This window comes from Arachis ipaensis, chromosome B8 (genome assembly GCF_059453495.1).
Source record: "Arachis ipaensis isolate K30076 ecotype BB chromosome B8, ASM5945349v1, whole genome shotgun sequence".
NCBI lineage: Eukaryota > Viridiplantae > Streptophyta > Magnoliopsida > Fabales > Fabaceae > Arachis > Arachis ipaensis.
In genome coordinates this window covers 7,724,411-7,735,889 of record NC_142443.1, presented here as the reverse complement: position 1 = coordinate 7,735,889, position 11,479 = coordinate 7,724,411, and the positions used below count along the sequence as shown (strand labels likewise).

At 36.8% G+C, this 11,479-nt stretch overlaps 1 pseudogene; it reads right to left on the bottom strand.

Moving 5' to 3' along the window:
• Positions 1–2,290: 2,290 nt before the first annotated feature.
• On the bottom strand, positions 2,291–3,199 carry LOC110265646 (zinc finger BED domain-containing protein RICESLEEPER 3-like; annotated as a pseudogene).
• Positions 3,200–11,479: the final 8,280 nt, after the last annotated feature.

The window sequence follows — 11,479 nt, the reverse complement described above, 5'->3', positions numbered from 1 at the left end:
TTTTCATTTTATTTTAAAATCATCAGGGCACTACAATATATTTGTTGGTGATTTGAGACAAGAGGTTACTTATGCGACTTTATTTGCATGCTTCTTAGTCTATCCTCGTTAATGATCTATGTTTTCATATTGTCTCTGAAACTGGTGAAAAGAATTCTATCAAACACTAATAAAGTAAATATGCTTTATGATAAACTTAGAACAATTAAGCACTATTATAGCCCTCTCCTCCAGCTCATCTCTCCTATTTTCTCCTAACACTATGCACTTCACTAATTCAGACTTTATTTTTGTTTAATATAAAGGACATTAGGCATGAATTTATGAAAGAAGTACTCATGTAAATATTTATTTTCTTCTATATAAGGCCAAAATGCACTACTTATCCTGAATTGTTCCTACAAACTTATTATTATAGTCATAAAAGTTCCTCTTCAAATTTGTCTCTACCAATTTCTTTGGATTACCCATGAATAAGGCATAAAACCATTTAAATAAGCCATGATGAGATTGATAGTAGCAATATTACACTTTAGTGTTTGTCACCAATTTGATTTTTCTCTATTCCATTATTTTTTCTTTGCTTAATCAACTCTTGTTCTTGTCTCTCAGCTAGTTAACTGCTCCAACATATTTTTTTTAAAGAAACTTGATAAGGTTCAATGATTCAAAAGAAAAATATAAATCATACAAGCCATACATTTTCTGTCATATAATATATTTTGTCTTGTTTAAATCTTTTGATACTTTTATATTTTTATTCATTGCATTTTTTCAATCAAATTCAGATGAAAATTTAATATCATCAACAAATATTTCATTGTTTAACTAATAAAGCTAGCATCATCCTGCTTCCTGCATGTATTACTTCCTCTATAAGAATTACCTCCAAATAACCAAAATCTATTAGCCTTTTTTTGGGAACTGGAAAATCTATCAGCTAACTAGATCTAATGTGATAGCATTGAAATGATAAAGTACACAAAAACACAGATAGGAAGAACATGGAAAAAATATGGTAGAATATTAACTCATCTAAAGTTTGAGCAAGCACATCATTACAAAAATATAAGTGTTCTTTTAAAGGCACAAGGTTACTAATGAGCGGATAATTTATACCCTTTTTGACATTGTTTTTACATAGTTTTTAGTATGTTTTAGTTACTTTTTATTATATTTTTATTAGTTTTTACTCAAAATTCACATTTCTGGACTTTACTATGAGTTTGTGTATTTTTCTGTAATTTCAGGTATTTTCTGGCTGAAATTGAGGGATCTGAGCAAAAATCTGATTCAGAGGCTGAAAAAGGACTACAGATGCTATTGGATTCTGACCCTCCTGCACTCGAAGTGGATTTTCTGGAGCTACAGAAGCCCAATTGGTGCGCTCTCAATTGCGTTGGAAAGTAGACATTTTGGGCTTTCCAGAAATATGTAATAGTTCATACTTTGCCCGAGATTTGATGGTCCAAACTGGCATTCAAAGTCAGCCTAAAACTTTTTGGCGTAAAACGCCCAAACTGGCACCAGAATTAGAGTTAAACACCCAAACTGGCACCAAAGCTGGCATTTAACTCCAGGAATAGCCTATGCACGTGTAAAGCTCAATGCTCAGCCCAAGCACACACCAAGTGGGCCCCGAAAGTAGATTTCTGCACTATCTGCACTTAGTTACTCATTTTCTGTAAACCTAAATTACTAGTTTAGTATAAATAGCACTTTTTACTATTGTATTCATATCTTTGGAACGTTTAGTCCTTAGACATTGGAGGCTGGCCTCACGGCCATTCCTAGACCTTTTTCACTTATGTATTTTCTACGGTGGAGTTTCTACACCCCATAGATTAAGGTGTGGAGCTCTGTTGTTCTTCATGAATTAATGCAATTACTACTATTTTCTATTCAATTCATGCCTACTTCTTCTCCAAGATATACTCTCGTACTTAATTCAGTTAAGTCAGAATGAAGGAGTGACCCATGACAATCACCTAGGGGTGGCAGGCGGGGAAGCCCGCTCCGCCCCGCCGGAAGCCCGCCCCGCCCCGCATATTCAGGCGGTCCCAAAATCCTAGCCCGCCCCGCTTAATGGCCCGCCTGCCTAATTTTTTTTATATTTATAAGGACATATCTTCTATTTAAATCAATATAAATGCAAATATTAAATATAAATAGTCTCCAAAATACAAAAACATAGTTATAAATAGTCCCATAGGCAAAATAAATATAATCCAAAATCCAAAAACATAATTATAAATAGTCTTCAAAGCAAATTAAACATAATTCGAAACACTTAATTTTCATCTTCATCTTCATGTAAGTCAATAACATCATTGGAACCAACTCCTGAAGAATAGCCTTCTCCTTTTGTAATATCTTCCTCATCTTTATCTTCCTCTAGAAAAAAGTAAATAAATATATTAGAAAAATAGTACATAATAATGTTCAAAATCACTCAAGTATGTTGTATGTCATAAATATAATTATACCAAAATCATCATATCCACGTATCCAATTTCTGGTGCAAATCACCGCTTCAACATTATCTGGCAACAAACGACTTCTATACTTATTCAAAACATGAGAACCCATGCTAAATGCAGATTCTGAAGCCACGGTAGTAATAGGAATGCTCAACAAATGTCATGCCATTAGTGATAGTGTTGGAAAACGATGATGGTTGTCTTTTCACCATTGCAAAATAATGTTGCCTCACTCAAATAAATATCAAGTTGGTTCTTTCCACTTTTCACTTCAGCTTCTTGATTACGGGACATCAAATCCTTTGCATTGCAAACAATATATGAATCAAAAAGCATGAAAAATAAAAAATACATATAACCAAGTGGATAAAAATACTTACACCAACAATTTTAATAAGCTGAGTTCCAATTGCAGAAGATGTTGCTTGAGAAAAATTACTTGAAAGTTGGGAAGAACTCTCTACAGTTGTAGAGGAATTATGGTCATAAACCTCAAAGAGCTTGTATAACTTACTCTTCACATGCTCCACTTTATCTTTAGCACTAATAGGATCAATCTCATTATAGCAATGAACCAAAGTGTTGAGTTTAAATATAGGATCAAGAACTACCCCAAATGCAAGAACAACACTGTATTCCTCCCAATATTTCTTGAACTTAATCATCATTTTTTCTCCCATGTTCCTTCTAAGCACTTCATCATTCTTCAAACTATTCATTAAAATAAGCTGGATTTGCCAAACTTGTAAAAAATACAAGTTGGATGTTGGGTAAGAAGTTCCAGACATCAACTTGGTAGTTTCGTAAAATGGTAACAAGAAATCACATATCTTTTCAGTTCTTCTCCACTCATCTGATGAAGGACAATACTCCCTAAATCCAGCTTCTTTTACTTTATACATTTCAAAAGCTTTCTTATAAGGAATAGCACTTGCAAGCATTGCATAAAGTAAATTCCACCTAGTAGGAACATCTAAACATAATGCAGTCGTATACTCAAGTCCCTCAATATCTTCAAAACATTCTTTAAACTTAACCATTCGACTTTCAGATTTTCTCAGATACTTAATAGAATCTCTAATCTTATGAACTGCATCACCACATATTTTCATTCCATCTTGGATAATAAGATTTAAAATATGAGCAGAGCAACGAACATGAAAGAATTCACTACCACACAACAATGAACCATGCACATCCAAAGTACTTTTCAAGTGTTCAACACAAGTATCATTAGAAGAAGCATTATCCAAAGTAATGGAAAAAATCTTTTTATCAATTTTCCACTCAGTCAAAAGCGTAAAGATTTTAGAAGACAACTCAAATCCTGTGTGAGGAGGAGGCATATGACAAAAATTGAGAAGTTTACTCTGTAATTTCCAGTTCTCATCAACAAAATGTGCATTCAAACATATAAACACCTCATTGGTACTGGATGTCCAAAGATCAGATGTTAAGCAAATTCTATTTGGAATGGAAACTAAATTTTTTTTAAGTTTCACAGCTTCTCTCTTGTGAACTTTCACTATGTCAGCCTTAACCGTATTCCTAGAAGGAAGTTTCAAAGTTGAACTAATATATTTCACCCAATTTCTAAATCTCCTATCATCAACCATATTAAAAGGCTTATCCCCAGCAACTACATAAGAAGCAAACATATCTCTAGCCACTCCTGAATCAATCTTAAGTGAACCCATTTTAAGTTGCAATTATGCTATAGTCTGACCAATATCTTCATGCTTAATTTGAGTACAACTATCAAGATGTCATTTTATAGTAGAAGTGCCATATTGCTTACCTCCAGCTTTAAACACATTATTGCATCCTTTACACTCAGCACGTTCTACTCCATCCTTATCTGGACCGAGCTTTTTGAAAAAATTCCAAACATCGGATGTTGCTGGTCTCAGCCTTTTCGAACTAGGTTCATCAACCTCGACCGGAGCAGCCTCAGAACCAACTCCAGTAGTAACAAGGTTACTCACAGTTTCAGAATTCATATTTTCTGAAATAAAAGCAAATGTAAATTGTTTATATGAATCTGAAATAAAACAAGTATCAACTCATCTGATTTAATCAAAACTCATCCATTAGCAAACCACACAAAAAATAGCAAATAATTTCTGAATCCGCATCAGATTCAAGTATTCAACCAAATATCAACCATTATCAACCATAATCAAAACTCAACCATTATCAAACAACACAAAAAACAGGAAACAATTTCTGAATCTGCATCAGATTTAACCAAATATCAACCATTATCAACCATAATCAAAACTCAACCTTAATCAAAACTCAACCATAATCAGATTTAACCAAATATCAACCATAATCAAAACTCAACCAAATATCAACCATTATCAACCATAAACCCTAATTTACCTATATCAAACAGCACAAAACACAACAAACAAACCTAAATTGATGAATCTCAAACCCTAAGCCAGAAAACTAACCAGAGGAGGCGAGGACCAGGACAGAGGAGGCGAGGAGCAGCCGTGTCGCAGCGATGAAGATAAACAAGGAGATCCAGAGTCCCAGAGAGCGAGACCAGCAGCGAGAGGACAAGACCCAGGAGCCCAGGACCGAGACCAGCAACGACGACGGCTAGACAGAGCAGCAGAGGTGGCTAGAACCCACGAGGCCACGAGGACCGAAGATCGACGGTGACTCAGTGACTGCGACTCAGCGAGCGTCAGGGGTGATGACGGAACTCTGAAGTGCGAGCTTGACGGCTGAGGTCGACGAAAGTGCGAGACAGCGGGTGTGAGGTGTGACCGTGTGAGAGACTGAGAGTGACGGTGAGGATTGAAGACCTTGGGGACGAAGCTGAAGGCTGAACGCTGGAGACTGGAGAAGCTGAAGGCTAAAGGCTGAAGCTCTGTCCTCTGTGTTGACTGTTGAGGACCGGGGGAGTGACCGAGTGAGAGAATGAGAGTGACGGTGAGGAACTGAGGATTGAGGTCGAGGAGACGAGGAAGCTGCAAATTTGGAAATTGGAATTAGGGATTCATTAGGGTTTCGCTAGGGATTCGGGTCGGGTCGGGGGTTAGTGGGTTCATGGGTTCTGGATCTGGGCTGAAAAATTAGCCTTTTAACAAAAAAAAAACGCCTCAGCCCGCCGGGGAAGCCCGCCCCGGCCCGCCAAAGCCCGCCAAAGCCTACAGTTTAAGCAGTGTGGGTTAGGCAGGCTTTTGTCTTTCGACGGCCCCAAATTTCCAGCCCGGCCCACCTTTTTTGGCGGGTTACGCGGGCCGGCCCGACGGGTTTAGGCCCGTTTGCCACCCCTACAATCACCCAATCTTCGTTACTCACTTAGCCAAGATCCGCGTGCCTGACAACCACAAAGCGGTCCACATGATGTTCAACGTAGTCATTGGACGACAGCTGGAGTATATTCTCTTGGATATCTAATACACGGACCGAGTCCATGAGATTAGTATCTTCGTGGTATAGGCTAGAATTATTGGCAGCATTTCTGGGATCCGGAAAGTCTAAACCTTGTTTGTGGTATTCCGAGTAGGATCTGGAAAGGAATGACTGTGACGAGCTTCAAACCTGCGAATGTTGGGCGCAAGTGACAGTGTGGAAAATGATCAATGGATTCTATTCCGATGCTAGCGGGAACCGATAGATGATTAGCCATGCGGTAGCTGTACGTGGTATTTTTCATCCGAGACGAGAAATCCGACAGTTGATTAGCCGTGCAGAAACCGTAGAGGACCATTTTCACTGAGAGGATCTTACAGCTTGCCATGGAAGGAAGTAACGCATGGTTGGAAGAAGGCAATAGGAAAGCAGAGGTTCAGAAGCAACAAAGCATCTCCAGACACTTATCTGAAACTCCCACCAGTGAATTACATAAGTAACTCTATATTATTTTATATTTTAATTATATTTTAATTATCAAAACCTCATAACCAATTGAATCCGCCTAACTGAGATTTACAAGATGACCATAGCTTTCTTCAAGCAGACAATCTCCGTGCGATCAACCCTTACTCACGTAAGGTTTATTACTTGGACGACCCAGTGCACTTGCTGGTTAGTTGTACGGAGATGTGAAAAGTGTGAATCACGATTTCCCACACCATGTTTTTGGCGCCGTTGCCGGGGATTGTTCGAGTTTGGACAACTGACGGTTCATCTTGTTGCTTAGATTAGGTAATTTTATTTTATGTTTAAGCTTTTTATTTTCGAAAAAATTCAAAAAATTTTTTTTTTAATAAATAAAAATTTGTGTTCTTCAGAATTTTTAAGAATGAATTCTAGAGTTTCATGAGATATGTTGAAGCCTGGCTGGCTGTGAAGCCATGTCTAATCTTTTGGACTGAGACTTCCATTTCTCATTGACATGCTTGTATGTTTTATGCTAAAGCTTGGCTGGCTATTTGGCCATGTCTAATCTTTTGGACCGAAGCTTTCACTTAAAGCTTGGCTGGCCATTGGCCATGTCTAATTCTTTTGGACCGAAGCTTTAGACTAACATTGCATGGTTCCTGGAATTCTTATTAAAAATTTTGTATCCCTTTATTCTTTTTTTTTTCCAAAATAATTTTCAAAAAATACAAATAATTTAATAAAACCATAAAAACCAAAAATTTTGTGTTTCTTGTTTGAGTCTTGTGTCAAATTTTAAGTTTGGTGTCAATTGCATGTTTTAATCTTACTTTAATTATTCGAAAAATATATGCATTGTGTTCTTCATTGATTTTCAAGTTGTTCTTGATGATTTTTCTTGTTTGATCTTTGAATTTTCTTGTTTTGTGTCTTTTCTTGTTTTTCATATGCATTTTCAAATTCATAGTGTCTAAATATTGAAAATTTCTAAGTTTGGTGTCTTGCATGTGTTTCTTTTCTTAAAAATTTTCAAAAATATGTTCTTGATGTTCATCATGATCTTCAAAGTGTTCTTGATGTTCATCTTGACATTCAAAGTGTTCTTGCATGCATTATGTGTTTTGATCTTAAATTTTGATGTCATCTGTTATTTTGTGGTTTTTCTCTCTCCTCATTAAAAATTTAAAAATAAAAAAAAATATCTTTTCCTTATTTCACTCATAAATTTTGAAATTTTGAGTTGACTTAGTCAAAAAATTTTCAAAATTTAGTTGTTTCTTGTTAGTCAAGTCAAAATTTCAATTTAAAAATTCTATCTTTTCAATTCTTTTTCAAAAATAAAATCTTTTTCATTTTTCTTCTTAATATTTTTGAAAATTTTAAAATTAATTTTCAAAATCTTTTTCTTAATTTTATTTCATATTTTCGAATTCATTACTAACATTTAATATTTTGATTCAAAAAATTTCAAGTTGTTACTTGCCTATTAAGAAATGTTCAATCTTTAAATTCTAGAATCATATCTTTTAGTTTCTTGTTAGTCAAGTAATCAACTTTAATTTCAAAAATCAAATCTTTTTAATTTCCAATTCAAACCTTTTTCAAAATGATTTTCAATCATATCTTTTCAAAATTGATTTTCAAATCCTTTTCAAGTAACCACTTGACTTTTTGTTTGTTTTACTATTTCTTATCTTTTTCAAAACCACCTAACTACTTTTCTCTCTCTCTCTTATTTTCAAAAATCACTAACCACTTTTTCAAAAATTATTTTTAATTAACTAATTGTTTTAATTTTAAATTTTATTTTATTCCTTTTAATAATTTCGAATTCTAATTAATTAATTAAATAAAAACAAAAAATATTTTTCTTTTCTTTTAATTAATATTCGAATGCTCTCCCTCTTCTCTTTATATTTATTTATTTAATCACTAACACTTCTCTTCTTAAAAATTTGAACCCTCTCCCTCTCTCTGTGTTCGAATTCTTCTTCTCCCTTCTTCATTCTATTCTTCTATTCTTCTACTCACATAAAGGAATCTCTATACTATGATATAGAGGATTTCTCTTCTTTTTTGTTCTCTTCTTTTTCATTTGAGCAGGAACAAGGATAAGAACATTCTTGTTGAAACTGATCCTGAACCTGAAGGGACTCTGAAGAGGAAGCTAAGAGAAGCTAAAGCACAAAACTCTGGAGAGGACCTAATAGAAATTTTCGAAAAAGAAGTAGAGATAGCAACCGAAAATAACAACAATGGTGGAGATGTAAGGAAGATGCTTGGTGACTTTACTGCACCCACTTCTGACTTCTATGGAAGAAGCATCTCAATTCCTGCAATTGGAGCAAACAACTTTGAGCTTAAGCCTCAATTAGTTTCTCTAATGCAGCAGAATTGCAAGTTTCATGGACTTCCATTGGAAGATCCTCATCAGTTCTTAGCTGATTTCTTGCAAATCTATGACACTGTTAAGACCAATGGGGTTAATCCTGAGGTCTACAAGCTTATGCTTTTTCCCTTTGCTCTAAGAGACAGAGCTAGGATATGGTTGGACTCACAACCTCAAGAAAGCCTGAACTCTTGAAAAAAGTTGGTCAATGCTTTCTTGGCAAAATTCTTTCCACCTCAAAAATTGAGCAAGCTTAGAGTGGAAGTCCAAACCTTCAAACAGAAGGAAGGTGAATCCCTCTATAAAGCTTGGAAAAGATATAAGCAATTGATCAGAAGGTATCCTTCTGACATGCTTTCAGAATGGAGCATCCTATGTATATTCTATGATGGTCTGTCTGAATTGTCCAAGATGTCATTGGACCACTCTACTGGTGGATCTCTTCATCTGAAGAAGACGCTTGCAGAAGCCCAGAAACTCATTGAAATGGTTGCAAATAACTAGTTCATGTATACTTCTGAAAGAAATCCTGTGAATAATAGGATGACTCAGAAGAAAGGAGTTCTTGAGATTGATACTTTAAATGCAATATTGGCTTAGAATAAAATATTGACTCAGCAAGTCAATATGATTTCTCAGAGTTTGACTGGAATACAAGTTGTATCCGGCAGTACTAAAGAAGCTTCCTCTGAAGAAGAAGCTTATGACCTTGAGAATCCTGCAATAGAAGAGGTGAATTACATTTGAGAATCCTATGGAAACACTTACAATCCTTCATGGAGGAATCATCCTAATTTCTCATGGAAGGATCAACAGAATCCTCAACAAGGCTTCAATAATAATAATGGTGGGAGAAATAGGTTTGGCAATAGCAAGCCTTTTCCATCATCTTCTGAGCAATAGACAGAGAATTCTAAGCAGAGCCTCTCTAACTTAGCAACCATAATCTCTGATCTATTTAAGACCACTCACAGTTTCATGACTGAAACAAGGTCCTCTATCAGAAATTTGGAGGCACAAGTGGGTCAACTGAGTAAAAGAGTTACTGAAATCCCTCCTAGTACTCTCCCAAGCAATACAGAAGAGAATCCAAAAAGAGAGTGCAAGGCCATCAACATGTCCAACATGGCCGAACCTGTAGAGAAGGGAAAGGCAGTGATTTCCACTGAGGAAGACCTCAATGGACGTCCACTGGCCACTAAGGAGTTCCCTATTGAGGAACCAAAGGAATCTGAGACTCATACAGAGACCATAGAGATTCCACTGAACTTACTGTTGCCATTCATGAGCTCTGATGAGTATTCTTCCTCTGAAGAGGATGAAGATATTATTGAAAATCAAGTTGCTCAGTATCTAGGAGCAATCATGAAGCTGAATGACAAGTTATTTGGTAATGAAACTTGGGAGGATGAACCTCCATTGCTCATCAATGAACTGAATACCTTGGTTCAATAGAAATTACCTCTGAAGAAACCGGATCCCGGAAAGTTCTTAATACCTTGCATCATAGGCACCATGACCTTTAAAAAGGCTCTGTGTGACCTTGGTTCAAGTATAAACCTCATGCCACTCTCTGTCATGGAGAAACTAGGGATCTTTGAGGTACAAGCTACAAGAATCTCACTAGAGATGGTAGACAATTCAAGAAAACAGGCTTATGGGCTTGTAGAGGATGTCTTAGTGAAGGTTGAAGGCTTTTACATCCCTGCTGACTTCATAATCCTAGACACTGGGAAGGATGAAGATGAATCTATCATCCTTGGAAGACCCTTCCTAGCCACAGCAAGAGCTGTAATTGATGTGGACAGAGGAAAATTAGTCCTTCAATTGAATGAGGACTACCTTGTGTTTAAGGCTCAAGGATCTTCTTCTGTAACCATGGAGAGGAAGCATGAAAAGCTTCTCTCAATATAGAGCCAAACAGAGCCCCCACACTCAACTTCTAAGTTTGGTGTTGGGAGGCCATCATCAAGCTCTGAGTCTCTGTGAAGCTCTCTAAGAGCTCACTGTCAAGTTATTAACATTAAAGAAGCGCTTGTTGAGAGGCAACCCAATGTTATTTAATTATATTTATTTATATTCCATTGTCATTTTATATTTTATTTAGGTTGATGATCATGTGAAGTCATAAAAATAGCTGCAGAATTAAAGCAAAATGAAAAACAGCATAAAAAACAGAACACCCTGGAGGACAGGCTTACTGGCGTTTAAACGCCAGTAAGGATAGCAGAATGGGCGTTTAACGCCCAGCCTGACAGCATTCTGAGCGTTTAACGCCAGAAAGGGGTGTCTGGCATCTGGCTGGTGTTAAACGCCTGGCATTTAACACCAGAAAAGGGTGTCTGGCTGGCGTTAAACGCCAGAAAGGGGAAGAAGACTGGCGTTTAACGCCAGGAAAGGTAGTAGAGCTGGCGTTTAACGCCAAAATTGGCACACTGAGGGCGTTTGAATGCCAGAATGGTGCAGGGAGCAGAATTCCTTGACACCTCAGGATCTGTGGACCCCACAGGATCCCCACCTACCCCACCTCTTCTTCTCTCCTCTTCACACCTTTCCATAACACTCTTCCCCAAATACCCTTGACCAATCCCATCAATACCTCTTCCCCAAATACCCTTCACCTATCAAATCCTACCCTCTTTCCCATATTCTCTTCACCACTCACATCCATCCTTCATAAACCCCACCTACCCCACCATTCAAATTCAAACCATTTCCCTCCCAAACCGACCCATTCTCACACGGATTCCCTCTCTCTCCTACCATA